Here is a 15,409-nt window from a genome sequence, read left to right as displayed (position 1 = left end):
TCAGAGGGTCCATGTGCCAGAAGAGGAACAACTCCTCAGGTGATAGAAATACATGTTTTCATTTTTAACAAAGCGACTCGGCTTCTGCATCGTGCCGACTTGCGGATGTGACCCAGTTGCATGTAAAAACTGTTTTTGCAGCGGGAAAGGAAACAGTGGCCGCAAGAAATAGAGCAGCTCTGCCTTCAGACGCGTTACCTCCTCGTGATGCCGCTGGCTCGGCTCTTGTGCCCAAGGCCACCCTAGGAGTGAAGCCACCCAGGCTGGACGTGGGGACAGTTGCACAGTCTCTCTCAAGTGGTTTTTGCTTTGAAAACCATTGACTCACGTATCTTAACCTCATCTTCTGCTGCAGATGTGGGGGCAGAGGTTTTATTCCACCCCTGTTGGCTTCTACAGGTACCTCCTGGTTGCCTGTGGATAGATCTCTACTAAAGGCGCGACCTTTTGGAGAATGTTTTGAACAAAGCGATGTCACGTCAGCAAGAAATGAGGGTGTGTGAGGGCTCCCTTTGGGGGAGCAGGGCTGGGAATTAACTCCCTTCCCCTCAGTTTTTCCTAAAAGACGTAACAAAGTGATATGCTTAAATTTGACCAATTTTTCTGCAGCGTTTTCCCTCTACATTGTTCTCGCGAAAACGAGGACCTTGGAGCGATAGCGAACAGTATCTGCGCTGTTTGCCGTGCTGTAAATGTGTAATATCACAGGACTGGCTTCATCGGGCACTTTGGGAAGGGCTACGCAAGGAGAGAAGCTTTAACCTCTGCGGATGGGCGCACAGATGAAAGGTAATATCCCTTCCCATGGGCCTGCCCCCACCAGGTGTGGTAATACCTCTTTGTTCTGCCAAATTATGGTGGTGAATAAGGGCATGAACTCAAGCTCATGGGTGTCTTTAACACTTAGTTTAAGCCAATCTATCAGGAAAATGCAGCTGGAAGGGGAGGTGTCTCCCAATGCCTGAAGTTGCAGGTCTTTCCCTTGAGTGATTTTTTGTTTCTAGCCATAGGGAGGCTCATCCAGGCTGCTCAGAAGAACCATTTAAATAGTAATTAAATGGTAACACGACTCAAAGAGCCCTTAAAAGTCTTTGCTTTCTGTTCCCGCTTAAAAGTAGATGATAAGCAAAACGCAGAAGCGTATAAAATTCCCTTTGGTGGAATAAATGTCGTTCGATCTAAGGATGGTGAGAAAGGCTTGAATTAATGACCATGAAAATGTAAAGCACCAGTCGGTACAGCATGACGTATGGCTGCGGAGGGCTGAGATTTATTCTTTCATTATGCGAGGAAAGACGTTAACGTACAAAATCACTTATTTCGTGGGCTCTTGTAGGGAAACACTAAAAAGCAATTATGCAGAAAGTTGGGCTGTGATATACACGAGTGCCAATCAGTACGCACCACGCAGAACAAACAAGGGGGTTTCTCCTGGGAGGTGCCACCTTCTCCTACCCGGCCTTGAGTAAATGCCAAGGGCACAAACTTTCTTGTATGATCAGCCCAAAAACATCTCTTGGAAACCCACCTGCCTCAGCGTGTTGTGCTGTCCAGGAAACCCCTGGTGTGAGTATTCCCTTCCCATTGGAGTTTTCACATTGAGAACAGTCTTGGCCAGGTGGGATTGATTTTGTGACACAATCACGGAATAGTTTGGGTTGAAGGGACCTCCAAAGCTCAACCCCTGCCCTGAGCAGGGACATCTTCACCAGCTCAGGTTGCTCAGAGCCCCGTCCAGCCTGGCCTGGGATGTCTCCAGGGATGGTTCATCCACCCCCTCTCTGGCCAACCTGGGCCAGGCTCTCACCACCCTCAGGGCCAACAATCCCTTCCTCATGTCCAGCCTGAATCTCATCTCCTTTAGTTTAAAACCATCACCCCTTGTCCTATCACAACAGGCCCTGCTAAAAAGTCTGTTCCCTTCTTTCTCACTGTTTCTAAAAAGAGTACAGAAAGATGAGCGCTGTGCTCAGATGTGGCAGGACAACCACGGCTGCTGAGCCGGGCATGGATCTCGGTGTGTGCTCACAGCAGCTCTGCTTCACCCCAAATTTTATTGTCTGCACATCTGAGGTGTGACCTGAATGTGTATACAGTATCAGGCTTCCCTGCGGGGGCCAAAGCAGAGGCTTCTACCTTGAAAGCAGAGGTGTTTCTACCTTGAACGTAGCCAAGAACTGGGGTGTCCTTCCACAGATGGGTCTCCCCCCAAGGTCAGTGCCTTTCACCTGCGCACAGGTCTTGTTTAACACTCTTGATAAACATTTAGATGATACAGAGCACGAAACTCCAATGCTTGAGGCATCTCCAGAACTGGCAGCAGAGTCAAGCTGAGTTGCCAGTTTGGACTCACAAGCTAAAATTCTCCAGATGTGTTCCGTGTCGGTGCTGAAACTGCCGCTTTGTACCCAGACCATATGTACTGAAGTCATAGTGTTATTTTTTCTCCTCTTCTTTGAAGCTTCTCACTAGAGGCCAGTGAGAAGGGTGCTGGGGTTGGAGGGAGCAGGTGGAGAAGCAGCAGTGATCTCGTGGTTTATAGGCTAAAATGAGCAGGGAGAAGCCTCACTGCCTCCCTTCCCAGCACTCATGTGTCCTCGGCTGTTCCCCACACTCACACAGGATTTGAAGGTTGTAAAACCCTGGCCCAGGTTGGCCAGAGAGGTGGTGGATGAACCATCCCTGGAGACATCCCAGGCCAGGCTGGACGGGGCTCTGAGCAACCTGAGCTGGTGAAGATGTCCCTGCTCATGGCAGGGGTGGCACTGGGGGAGCTTTGAAGGTCCCTTCAACCCAAACTATTCTATAATTCCCTATCCCCCGCCATGTGTGAGTGGGACACAGCAGGGACTATTTATATTTAAAACAAACACAAAAAATAGCAATTTTCAATGTTACTTCACAAGGTTCTGCTTCTCTCTGTTGCGGGCACTGGGAGGCACCAGTGCACAAGCTAAGGCTTGGGAGGGAAACCAAACAGCTGCCTCGGGGAACTTGCTGATTGTTTTACCTGCTTCTACAAATGGTTCTCCCAGCAGATTTTGCTATGGGATTAATGAATCAGAGATAAAACACCCTGGAGACAGCAGCAGGATCGCTTCAGGGATGCAAATCCACTTACCTACCCATGCTGGAACCAATTTGTCAAGAGCAAAGTCACTGCAGCTTCTGTTTTTTTTACCTTGTTAGTCTTTAAGGAATGAAACATCATTCTTCGTGCTAAATATTGGTGCTCCTAGTCTGAGCATCGGGGCTTTATTCTCAACCCGAGGGCTTCTGGAAGGGACTGGAGCTTTCTGAGAGGAGAAACGAGTGGCTTAATTAGCAACAAGTCTGGAGGCACCCATGCATATATTTCTGATGCTTAATTCATCTGTGATAACTGCTTGGAAAGAAGTCAGTTGAGGGATCTGAGGCAAAAACCTTGTTTTTGGATGCTAATAAATGGGCCGAAGGGTGATGCTGCCCTGTGCTGCGGGGAGAGAGGGAATACGGGGCACCTGGCGCTGTTGGGGACACAGGACAGGTAGGACCTCAAACCTTGCTGTCTGTCCTGGGTCCCATCATTGCTGGGCAAAAAGGCCTGAGATGGAGCTGAGGTCCCCAGGCTGCTTCCAGTGACCCCACGGGGTTTGAGAGATGGATCCCATTAGTCCTTGTTCCTTACCTGTGATCAGCTTGTGTTCATGACCCCATCTTCCTCCTGCCATTTTGCTGGCAGAAGTGCTGGTTTCTGTGTTCCCTCCTCTGCGGTGACAGGAGAAATTGGATGGGTGCGAAGAAGCAACTGGACCTGCCCCACCGCAAGGGTACACCAGCACAGTGGAGAGGTAAAGGATGAACAGAGGACAAGGAGGCAGAGAAGAGCAGGAACGGGGATGCTTGGGATGGCCATACGGCACCCTGGTTACATCTGCTCCAACCTCATCCTGATCTCCACGATGCCTGAGCTCCCCGGGACACGTAGAATCATAAAAGCAGAGAAAGAATCGTGATGACTGGAAGAGACCCTCAAGATCATCGAGTCCCACCGTTACCCCACCCCTGGCACTAACCCATGTCCTGAGAACCTCATGTCCATCTGTCCAGCCCTCCAGGGATGGTGACTCCAGCACTGCCCTGGGCAGCCTGTTCCAATGCCCCACAGCCCTTTGGGGAAGAAATTGTTCCCCAGATCCAACCTCAACCTCCCCTGGTGCAACTTGAGGCCGTTTCTTTGTGTCCCTGTCTCCCCTCAGCTCCTGTTCTCCAGCTGAACCCCCCAGGTCCCTCAGCTGCTCCATCACACTTGTGCTCCAGCCCCTCACCAGCTCCGTTCCCTTCTCTCAACTCACTCCAGCACCTCAAGGGCTTTCTTGTAATGAGGGGCCCAAAACTGCCCCCAGGATTTGAGGTTTGGCCTCCCCAGTGCCCAGTAGATGGAGGGAGATGTGACAGTGGGTGCTTTTTCTTGGAGAAACCTTTGCATTAGTAAGAGGAAGTGACCCAAACTATTCTGTGATTCTATGAATTTGTTTAGTCTTGAGAAGGGCTTAAGGGACAATCTGGTGGCATCCTACAACTTCCTTTGGGAGAACTGCACCGATCACTGACATGGATCTAAACCCTTCTTGGTAGCAGAAAGTACACACAGAGCAAGTCATCGCAGCTTGGAAGGTTCACGTTGGACATGAGATAAAAATCTCAGTAGGAGGGAAGTGCAGCTCTGGAACAGGTAACAGAGGTTGGGGTTCCTCCATCCCCAGAGGCTGCCACATCTTGTCTGGCAAAGCCACAATGTGAACTGCTGGTGGTGTCAGCCCTGCCTCAAGCAGAAGATTGGGCTGGATGACCTGTCCAACCAGCATTTCTGTGCTTTCAAGACCCTAGCACATACTCTATTTAGGGTTCTGGATGCTGCTTAGCTGCTTCACAACACTTGGGGTTTAGATTAGCATAATATTAAAAAAACCCTCACCGCCAACCCTAAATCAAATAGACCTCCCTGAGGGCTCTCTCACTCTGAATCGAACATTAACGTAATTTAGCAAGAGCAGGAAGGCTTCACAGAGTAATTCGAGGACGTTGTTATCATTTAACGCGCACATCGCTTGTCTGTGCTGCAGCTGTGAAACGAACAACCTTACTGGTGCAGAACAGCCGGCGATACAGCAGCAGGGAGCAAATTAACCTTGTGTTGGAATGGTGCTGACTCGCAGCACATCAGATTTACGACTTAACCATACGATCTGAGGGGATTGCTTTTGCTTTTGCGATCTTGCTTCCTATTTAGAAAGGTGACCTTAGGGCCTTGGGTAATGAAGCAGCATAATTACACATAGATGGTTATTTAAAGTTACCTCAAGTATTTTGAATTTAAAAAAAAAGACAATTTTATTCTAGGGGTTGGCCTCACATAATTTTCCCCAGTTATCAGGAATCTGACTTAATGAACTTCCAGTTTACATGTTTAGAATATGTCTCTGGGAGAGTTACAATAAACTGGCAACACCAGTGTCTTCCCCAAGTGGGATTCTAGTTTGTTGTGGGTTACATGTGGGAAAAACATGTTGTTCCTGTGTCCTAAGGTAATTATTTTTCTCTGCTATTTGAGACATATCAGGCTCCAAAAAATACATGAGCACTTGCATTGTTGCAGAGACTCACATGACTGTATAGGTGTGGATGGGTACGATGCACGACTGGAAGCATCGACATCCCCTGGATGTTATCAGCTGTATCTTCAGCCCAACTCTTGGGAGCTTCTACTGTCTGGAAGAATTCCAGGCACTTTTAGGCATTAATTATGACAGGAAAGAAAGAACCTCTGTCTTCTTGATGTCTTGGTTTTTGTTGGGAGACATCATTTGAACTAAGCAGAGCAGCTGAGGGACCTGGGAGATTCAGCCTGGAGAGCAGGAGCTGAGGGGGGACCTTCTGATCTCTGAACTGTCTGAAAGGAGCTTGGAGCATGGAGGGAGTTGGTCTCTTCTCCCAAGGAACGAGCAATAGGACTAGAGAAAATGGCCTCAGGTTGTGCCAGTGAAGGTTCACATTGGATATTTGGAACAATTTCTTCCCCAAAGGGCTGTGGGGCATTGGAACAGGCTGCCCAGGGCAGTGCTGGAGTCACCATCCCTGGAGGGGTTGGACAGACATGGAGATGAGGTTCTTAGGAACATGGTTTAGTGCCAGCGTTGGGTTAATGGTTGGGCTCGATGATCTTGGGGGTCTTTTCCAACCAACATGATGCAATGATCTAAGATGATGCTGCTCACCTTCGTGCCTTTCACTGGCACTTCTCCATTCTTGCATCACAGATGTACCAACGTAGCTGCCACCTCTCTCTGTCCACCGAACACTTGCACAGCTCGATGCCACCACCAGCAGCTCATGCTTCATTGCAAAACTACTGCCACGGTGTGATGCTGTGATTTCAGGTTATTCTTTAAACTCTGCTGCTTCCCAGCTTGTGCTGAGTCTTGTTCACTTACTACCACGCTGGTTGGTACTTGACGAACAACCATGTAGATCTTCACGTCTTCTTATCACCCAGGAGTTGAGTGAGTCAGATTAGCGCAGAAATTAGGGCTTGACTTGATCACCTCTGGTTATTTGAAAGGTCGGTGACTCATTTCTCATCATTGGCACAGGACTGAGCTGATCTGAGGGCAGAGGATGTTGCTCATTGGAGAGGGGGCTATAAACAGGAATATCTGTTGATCATAGTGCTGTGTTGAATCCTTAATCCTTCCTCACTCTTCCCTCTGACAAATATTTTAGAATGTATCAGGACAATATTTTACTGGAGGTAAAAAATCCAAAGTGTTTGTTGTTGTTGTTGGTTTTAATTTTTTGTTTGTTCATTTGTTTTGTTTTGTTCATTTATTTTCACACTTGAAATACTTCACTTTTCATTCAAAGTGATACTTTAATTCTCTATCAGCTACAATAACAATAAAAGTTAAAAGGAAAACATCCTGAAAATGAAATAATTTGTTTGGCTCAGGACAGTTTTTGTCCAGGAAGGCCTAAAAACAGCAAGAGTAACCTGTAACCAAAGAGTTTGATCACATAAGAGTTTTAAAGGCAGGAATACCACTGCTTGTAGCTGCTCTTTTGACTGTCTCTACAAACTCAGTGTTCAGTCTTGTTTGTGTCCCATTGCCTTTTAAGATCAGCTTAAAAACTGAAATACTTGATAAATCAATGGTTGCAACTGAAACCCATTACTGGCTGGTCAGCTGTATAGAACCCAAATCCATCAATATACTGCAATTAGGGGTGTCAGTTGGTTAACCGTGGGACCAACCACTGATTTAAACACTCTTGGGTACGTGTGCAAAGAAAGGAAAAGGGCTTTGACAGTATCTTTGGCCCAGGTTAATAAGCAGCTTTTGCCTCTGGATAGTATCTGTCCCTTGGTCACTGCTGGGGAAGAAAATCAGTCCTTTTTGTAGCAATGATCATATTCAATAATTCAAAAGGTCGTGGCATTATCACATTGCGGTGGGGTCTTAAGTGAGTGATGGACTATGGCTTTGACTTTAAAAAACCTGCACTTTTGTATTTTAATTTGTCACCAGCAGCTCAGGCATCTCTTGGAAACCCACCAGCCTCAGCACGTTGTGCTGTCCAGGAAACCTCTGGTGTCAGGACTCCCCGTTGAAGTCCACTTGGTTTATTCTCATTGAGAACAGTCTCAGCCAGGTGGGATTGATTTTATAATAGAATCATAGAGTAGTTTGGGTGGGAAGGGACCTCCAAAGCTCATCCAGTGCCATGAGCACGGACATCTGCACCAGCTCAGGTTGCTCAGAGCCCCATCCAGCCTGGCCTGGGATGTCTCCAGGGATGGTTCATCCACCACCTCTCTGGCCAACCTGGGCCAGGCTCTCACCACCCTCAGGGTCAAAAGAAAACTTTCTCAAGAAGATGAAGAAGAAGACTTAAAGAGTTTCCATTTTGAAGTGACCAACTTACGTCTCAACAGAGAATTCCACAAGCCACAGAGGTGGACAGGCTTTGACTCAGTTGTGGGGCTGAAAGGACCTGTGTTCAGCTCCTGCTCTCCAAGGATGCCCTGTTTGAATCTGGGCAGGTCACGTAGGGCTGTGCTCGGGCTCTGTCTTGGAAATCAGTCACCGTGACAGGCAGCACGTCTGAGCTCAAGAAAGTGAATTAGAGCATCTGCTTTCCAGGCTCAAGTCCCCTTGAGACCTATAGATCTGACACCAACGTGAGGCTCTCGTGGCCTGTGTGCAGGATACATGAATATCTGACTTTATCTGTGTCTTTCTTCCTCCTACATGAAACACCTGCAGGACTTTTTCATTGGACTATTCCCTGTCGAAGAAAACTTCAGTGAGAATGTGCCTGTTCTGATGAAATTTCACTCAAAAGCAACAGGCAGAGCATATTGAATTTTTGAAACAATCCCCTCTCTTCTAGTTTGGCAGTTGAGGAAAAGAGAAGTTGAAGCCTTGATGCAACACTCCCTTTTATTGTTATGGGAGTGTTTAAATGGTCCTGAATAGGATTTATTTTAAAAAAAAACAAACCAAAAAAACCCACAAAACCCTTTAGCTTTTTGTTTGTTTGCTTGTTTGTTTTGTGGGGGAATAGCAATATTTTTGCAGGCACGTTCCAGCAGAAAGGAACAATCTGATATCCAAGCAGAATAATCTGATCTATCTCTCTCTATTCCTTTCTCTTGTTCTTCATTTCTTCTTTACATAAGCGAAGGGTTTTCCACGGTGCCTTTGAACTGTATGAACTTAGATCAGGAACATTTTTATTACATATAAATATGTAACAGTCCTGGAGAGAGGCAGCACTTTGTGATCACAGCCTGAAATCTCCGAGCAACTGATTGCGGAGTAAATGGGCAAAATCCACAGCTGGTGTGTCAGCAAATGTGGTTTGTGCAGCACCTTGCACGGCTCAGCGGAGCCTCTGGTTGCTGCTGCATTAAAATAACTGTGATTTCCACCAGAACTTATTCCTCTAAAGATAAATCACAGCAGCAGAGAGTGTAGATCCACCAGAGGAAATTCTGCCCGTGGCTAAAAGAGCTGTTTCTTGATTTCCACCAGATTAGGACCTGAATGGTTGTTTCCTTCAACCCATGCGAACCAAGTTAAGCTGGAATTTCTCAAGAAAAGCCTCCGTGTTTAATTTCTTCTCTCCTTTTTTATTGTTTCATGTACAGATTTGCTGGGCTGCATTTGCCACAAGCCTCCCCAGCAGAGAAGTAATTGCATTTATTGGAGATGTTTCCTGTTCACATATTCATTTACCAGCTGCTAAAGTAAAATGAACTGGGCAAAGTGCCACAGCAGAGTTGGATTCGTAAGCTGGAGAAAGCAAATGAAACAACTGCTCAGTGTGCAGTTGCTTTCCCTCTCCAGCAATTTGTTATCCTCCTCTTCAGCTGATTTAGGATGTTAAAAGGCAGGCAGGATGGCAGCAAGAGGTACTTTTTAGCATAAGCATAGCTTTAGGGTGGCGCAATTTACCTTTGACTGCACTATAAAGGGCACAACAAATACCCTGACTTTATCTCTTAAATGTGATGTAATAAGTGATAACAGTAATAAAACACTTTGTTCTTATATCTTGATTACTCTCAGTCACTCTTATTAGAGTTGTCATTGACCCATTTTGATCCTCCCTGTCCTCCTTCTCCCTCCCAGTATCCCAGTATCTGCTTTCTGGATCCCACAATTAGCATGAAAATCAACCAGCTCCAAATCACCACATGCAGAAACCTCACATTGCACATGTAGATACCACTGACACCTGCCAACCCACCAACTACCCCAAACCCACCAGAGTGCTGTAAAGTACTGCTGGGGCCATAGGACTGGCAGAGGCCACCATGTTTCATCACACAGAGACAACTTGTGGGACCCACTTCTCTGGTCTGCAAAGGACTTCTGCTCAACCACTTGTCTGGGGAAATAGATCTCACCTTCAAATCGAGCTGCCTGAATATCCAACAAACCTTTGCTGTGTTACAAAGCAGGAAGACCCAGCAGCACTAGACTCTTAGATGTACTATGTGTGTTTTAGCGTATCAAGCTATTCCAGAGCTGTGGCAGAAAAGTGTTAAGGAATTATCCTCACAGAAGAACATGCCCTAAAATAAGATTTCACTAAATGATCTCCTACAAGTTTTTGGATGGCTCGTCCATCCCTCCTTGCTCAGTGTAAGGATGTCATAGAATTGTAGAATGGTTTGAGTTGGAAGGGACCTTCAAAGCTGATCCAGTGCCACCCCTGCCTTGAGCAGGGACATCTTCACCAGCTCAGGTTGCTCAGAGCCCCGTCCAGCCTGGCCTGGGATGTCTCCAGGGATGGTTCATCCACCACCTCTCTGGCCAACCTGGGCCAGGCTCTCACCACCCTCAGGGGCAAGAATATCTTCCTCATCTCCAGCCTCAATCTTCCTCCTTCAGTTTAAAACCATCACCCCTTGGCCTATCGCAACAGGCCCTGATAAAAAGTCTGTCCACATCTTTCTCATCGGCCTCTTTTAAGTATGGAAAGGCCACAATAAGGTCTCTCTGGAGCTTCTCTTCTCCAGCTGAACACCCCAACTCTCTCAGCCTGTCCCCCAGCAGAGCTGTTCCAGCCTCGGGTCATTTCTGTGGGTCCCATGGACCAGTGAAGGCTCAGGAGCCCTATGGTGGTGAGGAATTAAAAGCAAATCTCACCTGTACACAACCATCCGCACCCAGAGAAATGCACCAGTAAGGAACAGCCCAAATCCACCCAGTCCTGCCCAAGCACACACCAGAATGGGATCAATTTCATTCAGAGCACCAAGTACTGTCAGAGACTCCATAAGAATTGAAAAAAAAAAAGCCAGAATGAGCCAGGTGGGCAAAACGGTAGAGGCAGAAACCCTCTGGTGCCCACGAGAGAGTATTTTTCAAGGCATGACCTTTCTGTCTATCACTCAATCTTCATCCCCAGAGAAGATCTATAAAATCTGTTGAAATATGAGCCTATCAAGTAAAATATATAAATCTACTAGATGTGAAAAATCAATATACATTGATTTTATGGTGTATTACTTTTCCACACCTCCATATTGTATCTCATTCCCTCTGGCAATGGCAGAAAAGAAAGAAATTAATTATATTCCTCCCCATCCAATTATTTTGTGTTTCATGAAGGCAAATGAACATGCAGCCTTACTTGCAATCTGGAGCATTTCCTCTCGTCATATATTTAGCTTCAACATTTATGTTTTGACTTCAAACTGTATATTCAGACAGTCTAATAAAGGATATGAGTTTACCCTCTTTGGTCCTGTCTAACATATGAAGGGAAGGAGCTGGATGGTGTATCTCTGAGACTAAGGGAGATATATTTTAAATACAAAAGTTACTTGATAGTCTTTGTATCACCGAGCATCTTGGGTGCTCTTTGACAATGTGGGTGCATTGCTTATTATTCAGAAATGTAGTCAATAGCTGTCTGTGTGAAGATTGCTTATTAGACTCATAAAATTAATGCAGAGGGTGATATTACACATCCTAGACAAGCAGACGCTGGAACAGGGCTGATAAAGGCTTGAATTGCTTGAAGCAAGCTTAACATAATTGCTGGTTTTCTTCTGCAAAGAGATTTCTACAAAGCATATAAAAGCAACGCTTAAAAAGGAATTATTTGTGGCATAAGTGGCATGATAAACATCTGAATATTAATGCTGTTCCAGTGAAGAGCCATGGAAATTTGTGTCTTTGAGTGTCTGTTTTCCCTAACTTAGGCACAGAGATTCCTTTGTCTGAATATCAATGTCTAATGGCATTTGAGGGTCTCCTATTTGGTCCCACACTGCCAGCCCAGGAGGGTTTAAGTCTTGTGGGTTGTCTTCCAGTCCTATGTGGACATCTCAGATGCTCCAACACCGCTCAGATGCCATCAGATACCTTTGCTTAGGCAAATGAGTTGAAGTCTACGTATCAGAACCTAAATAATCTCATTTCTAATCTTTGGCCTTTGAAAGACATCACCAAGAGAAGTTTTCTACTGAAATCCCAGATTTTCTGTCCCACAGGGGATGAGGAAAGGAGTCAACTCATCTGAGCCAGGTAGAACCACTGCCCCATCTCTGAATGGGACAGAAGGGACATTTCGAACTCCAGGTGGTCGCTGTGTCCTCAAAGCCCTTTGTGACCTTTCTGGTGCCATTTCAAACATTGTAGATGTCCAGCAACTTGATCGATGCTTGAGCTCGCAGGAATCAGTTTGCTACAATGTCCATTCCACTCCTGTGGCAAAACAGACATTTTCTCCTGTGTGATATTTTACCTAGACCGACTTAAATCATCTGAGGGCATTTTTAACCTCTATTCTTCATTCTTCATTTGGTTTATGGCAATTGTGGTCTGTATGGTTCATGTAAGCCCAGGACACCGGTGACAGTAACAGCTCCAACAGTGAAAGACTTTCTACTTATTCCTAAAGATGCTCAGTCTGTCGGCTTTTTTGGGTTATTTTTGCATATTTAAGTCTTCTATAAATGTTCCTGTGGCCACCCACATCAGCAATTTGAAGGTACATGTTAATCTTCTCTGCTTGGATGGCTGCTTTATTAGAAGATGGTCTGTAGCTGGACTGCATTTAGCAGACATCTGTGGGGTATGGAGGGACATCCATGCATTGTGCAGGTGTGCAATGGTACAGAGATACATCTCCATGAGAGGATGTATTAGTGTGGTTGTGTGCGTCCATATTTCACAGGTCCATCCTCTTACCAGCCTTACATGGCCAACATAAACTTGTTCTTTCTAGCCAAGAAAATATCTCCAGTCTCATTCACGTCTTGGCAGTAGCTGGGCATGTGATTTTATTGGGGCAAGTTAATTCACCTCTGTCTTTCTGTTGGGCTGGAGACAACCTGAAGTCATGTTTACTCAAAAAACTTCTCTAAGTCTGGTTATTTTTTCCATCACCCTCTGTTAAACTTTCATGTCTATAACTGTTGTGGCACATGTCACCTCCTGTTTTCATGCATCTAAGTTAAAAATAAAGGGCTGGATTCTCAGCTGGCATAAACCAGTGACACGTACAGTGACGGGGCTGCTGGGATTTACACCTGCAGTAAGTGAGAAATCCAGATGAACAGGGCTGGTTTTGCAATGGGCTGCGATAGATGAAGTCTCTATATTGAGACTTCCCCATCAGCAGCAGCTCAGCACAAAAGTCATTCAAAAGCAACACCAACACTTCTCATTGCTAAGAGACTGCATGCCCGGAGAGGACAGAATGCATCGTGTTGTCCCCAGCCAAGGACTCCAATGACTTCATTTCATGCCTTGGAGTACTACAACACTTTTAGGGATCTATTATTTATGTTATAAATATCTCATGGTTGGGTGTCAAGAGGATGGACCAGACACTTTTCAGTGGTGCCCAGTGAGTGGCAACGGGCACAGACTGAAACACAGGAGGTTCCATCTGAATATGAGGAGAAACTTCTTTCCTTTGAGGTGCCAGAGCCTGGCCCAGGCTGCCCAGAGAGGTTGTGGAGTCTCCTTCTCTGGAGACATTCAAACCCACCTGGACACCTTCCTGTGTGATCTGCTCTGGTGACCCTGCGTTAGCAGGTGGGTTGGACTGGATGATCTCCAGAGGTCCCTTCCTACCCCAACCATCCTGTGATTCTGTGATCTTTCCCTTTGCAAGATCAGGCAATACTCCAGGTGTGGTGGCAGGATGGCAGGTAGCTGGACAAGCCTTTTCTCACTCCATCCATCCTAGTTATTTGTGCTTCAGCCAGGAAAACCCAACCATAGCTCTATTGAAAGATGACCTCTGTGTTGTGAAACTTTGCTCCTTTCTTTACTGAATCTACTGCCCTGTGTTTCCTTCTTCCTTTAGGATCGCAGCCAAAACCTGTGCAAATTTCCCAGAATAACTCCTGCTTTTAGCCCAACCATCTCCTGGAACATTTCCTCTAACAAAAGCCAAGCTCACTGTCCCCATGCCAAGTGCTGCAAAGCCAACTGTGAAATGCTCTTGTGAGTGAAGATGCTCATAACAGGTGTGGGTGGAAGGACAAGCTACCACTCTGAGCCAAACCCAGCTGCATTGTCTTGTTCAGATAACAGTGATAACATAAACCAGCTAAGTCTGCCCTGTGATAGTAAAATTGCCCATTTTTCTCACAGGTATGTGGCACTAAGTGTCTTTATAAGTTTGTTTTCCTCCAGGTTTTCATATATTAACATTAAAAGTGATTTCACATGTTGTTCTGGACTCAAAGCTCTGAAGGGTGACTTTTCTGCCCAAATGTCCTCACGACCACAGCAACAATGTGAAAAATCCCACATCCTTCAGAACCCTTGTGTTGGAATCATCTCCACATGCTGTTTGTCTGCATAACTCTGGCAATGTTTGGCTTCAAATTCAGAAAAGTAGTTATTTAAAGCTGAGGCCAACACTGATGAAACAATCCATGAGTCAACAGATAAAGAAGCTCAAACAGTTATTATTAAAGGAAATATCAACAATTTACAAAACAAAACATTCTTTCTCTGGCTTGGAAAGGTACATCAATCCCAGTTGATGGCTAGTGTTGTAACTGGCACTTTGCATGTGGAGAACATCTGGAGCAGAAGGAATTCAATCAGTGGTTCACCCTTTTCTCAAAACACTGAGTGCAAAAATGCATCTCCTTGAAAATACAAGACTTTCTCACAAACAGTCCGAGGACATCACTAAACACCCACACAGCTGATAGGACTGGCAATGGGGTTCATGCTGCCCAGGTCCTCTGGGATCTGCCAAGTGGGGCTGTGTCATTCAACTGTTTTCCTATTTTATACCAAGTTTCTTAGTCTAGTCTGTCATCATGGTCTAAAACCAGTCCAGCTCAGTCGTGGTTTGTCCTCTGTAAGTGAAATTATTTTGTTAGCTATTTCTTATGGATACTTCTGGGCCCTACCTTTTGGGTTTGTTTCACCAGTATCAACTTACTGTTTTATAAGTCACTTGGGGCAGCTGCAGCCTGGTTTGAATTGAAGGACCAGGTGACAGTGGAATGACTCCTCATCCCAGCAGTTGTCCCAGGTAGAAATCATGAAAGCAATAAAGCTTCAATTTGAACTAGGAGATATCAGAGAGTCACAGAATGGTTGGGGTGGAAGGGACCTCTGGAGGTGACCTGGTCCAGCCTCCCTTGCTCAACCAAGGCCACCTAGAGCTCATTGTTCAGGGCCTTGTCTCCCTTGAACAAGTTAAATTTTTATTTGAACTACAACTTTTGCCTCTAGAACTTGGATAAATCCTTTAAAAATATCAATGAAACTCATTTATCTTTCCAAAGGGAGTTTTGCCAAGAGCACTATTGCCTTATTTTTCATGCGGCATATTTGTTTTGTTTTGATTTAAGTTATATCTATTATCATTTTAA

Source organism: Nesoenas mayeri (genome assembly GCF_963082525.1).
Source record: "Nesoenas mayeri genome assembly, chromosome: 2".
Lineage (NCBI taxonomy): Eukaryota > Metazoa > Chordata > Aves > Columbiformes > Columbidae > Nesoenas > Nesoenas mayeri.
The sequence above is the reverse complement of the archived record's forward strand: the minus strand, read 5'-3'. Positions refer to the sequence as shown.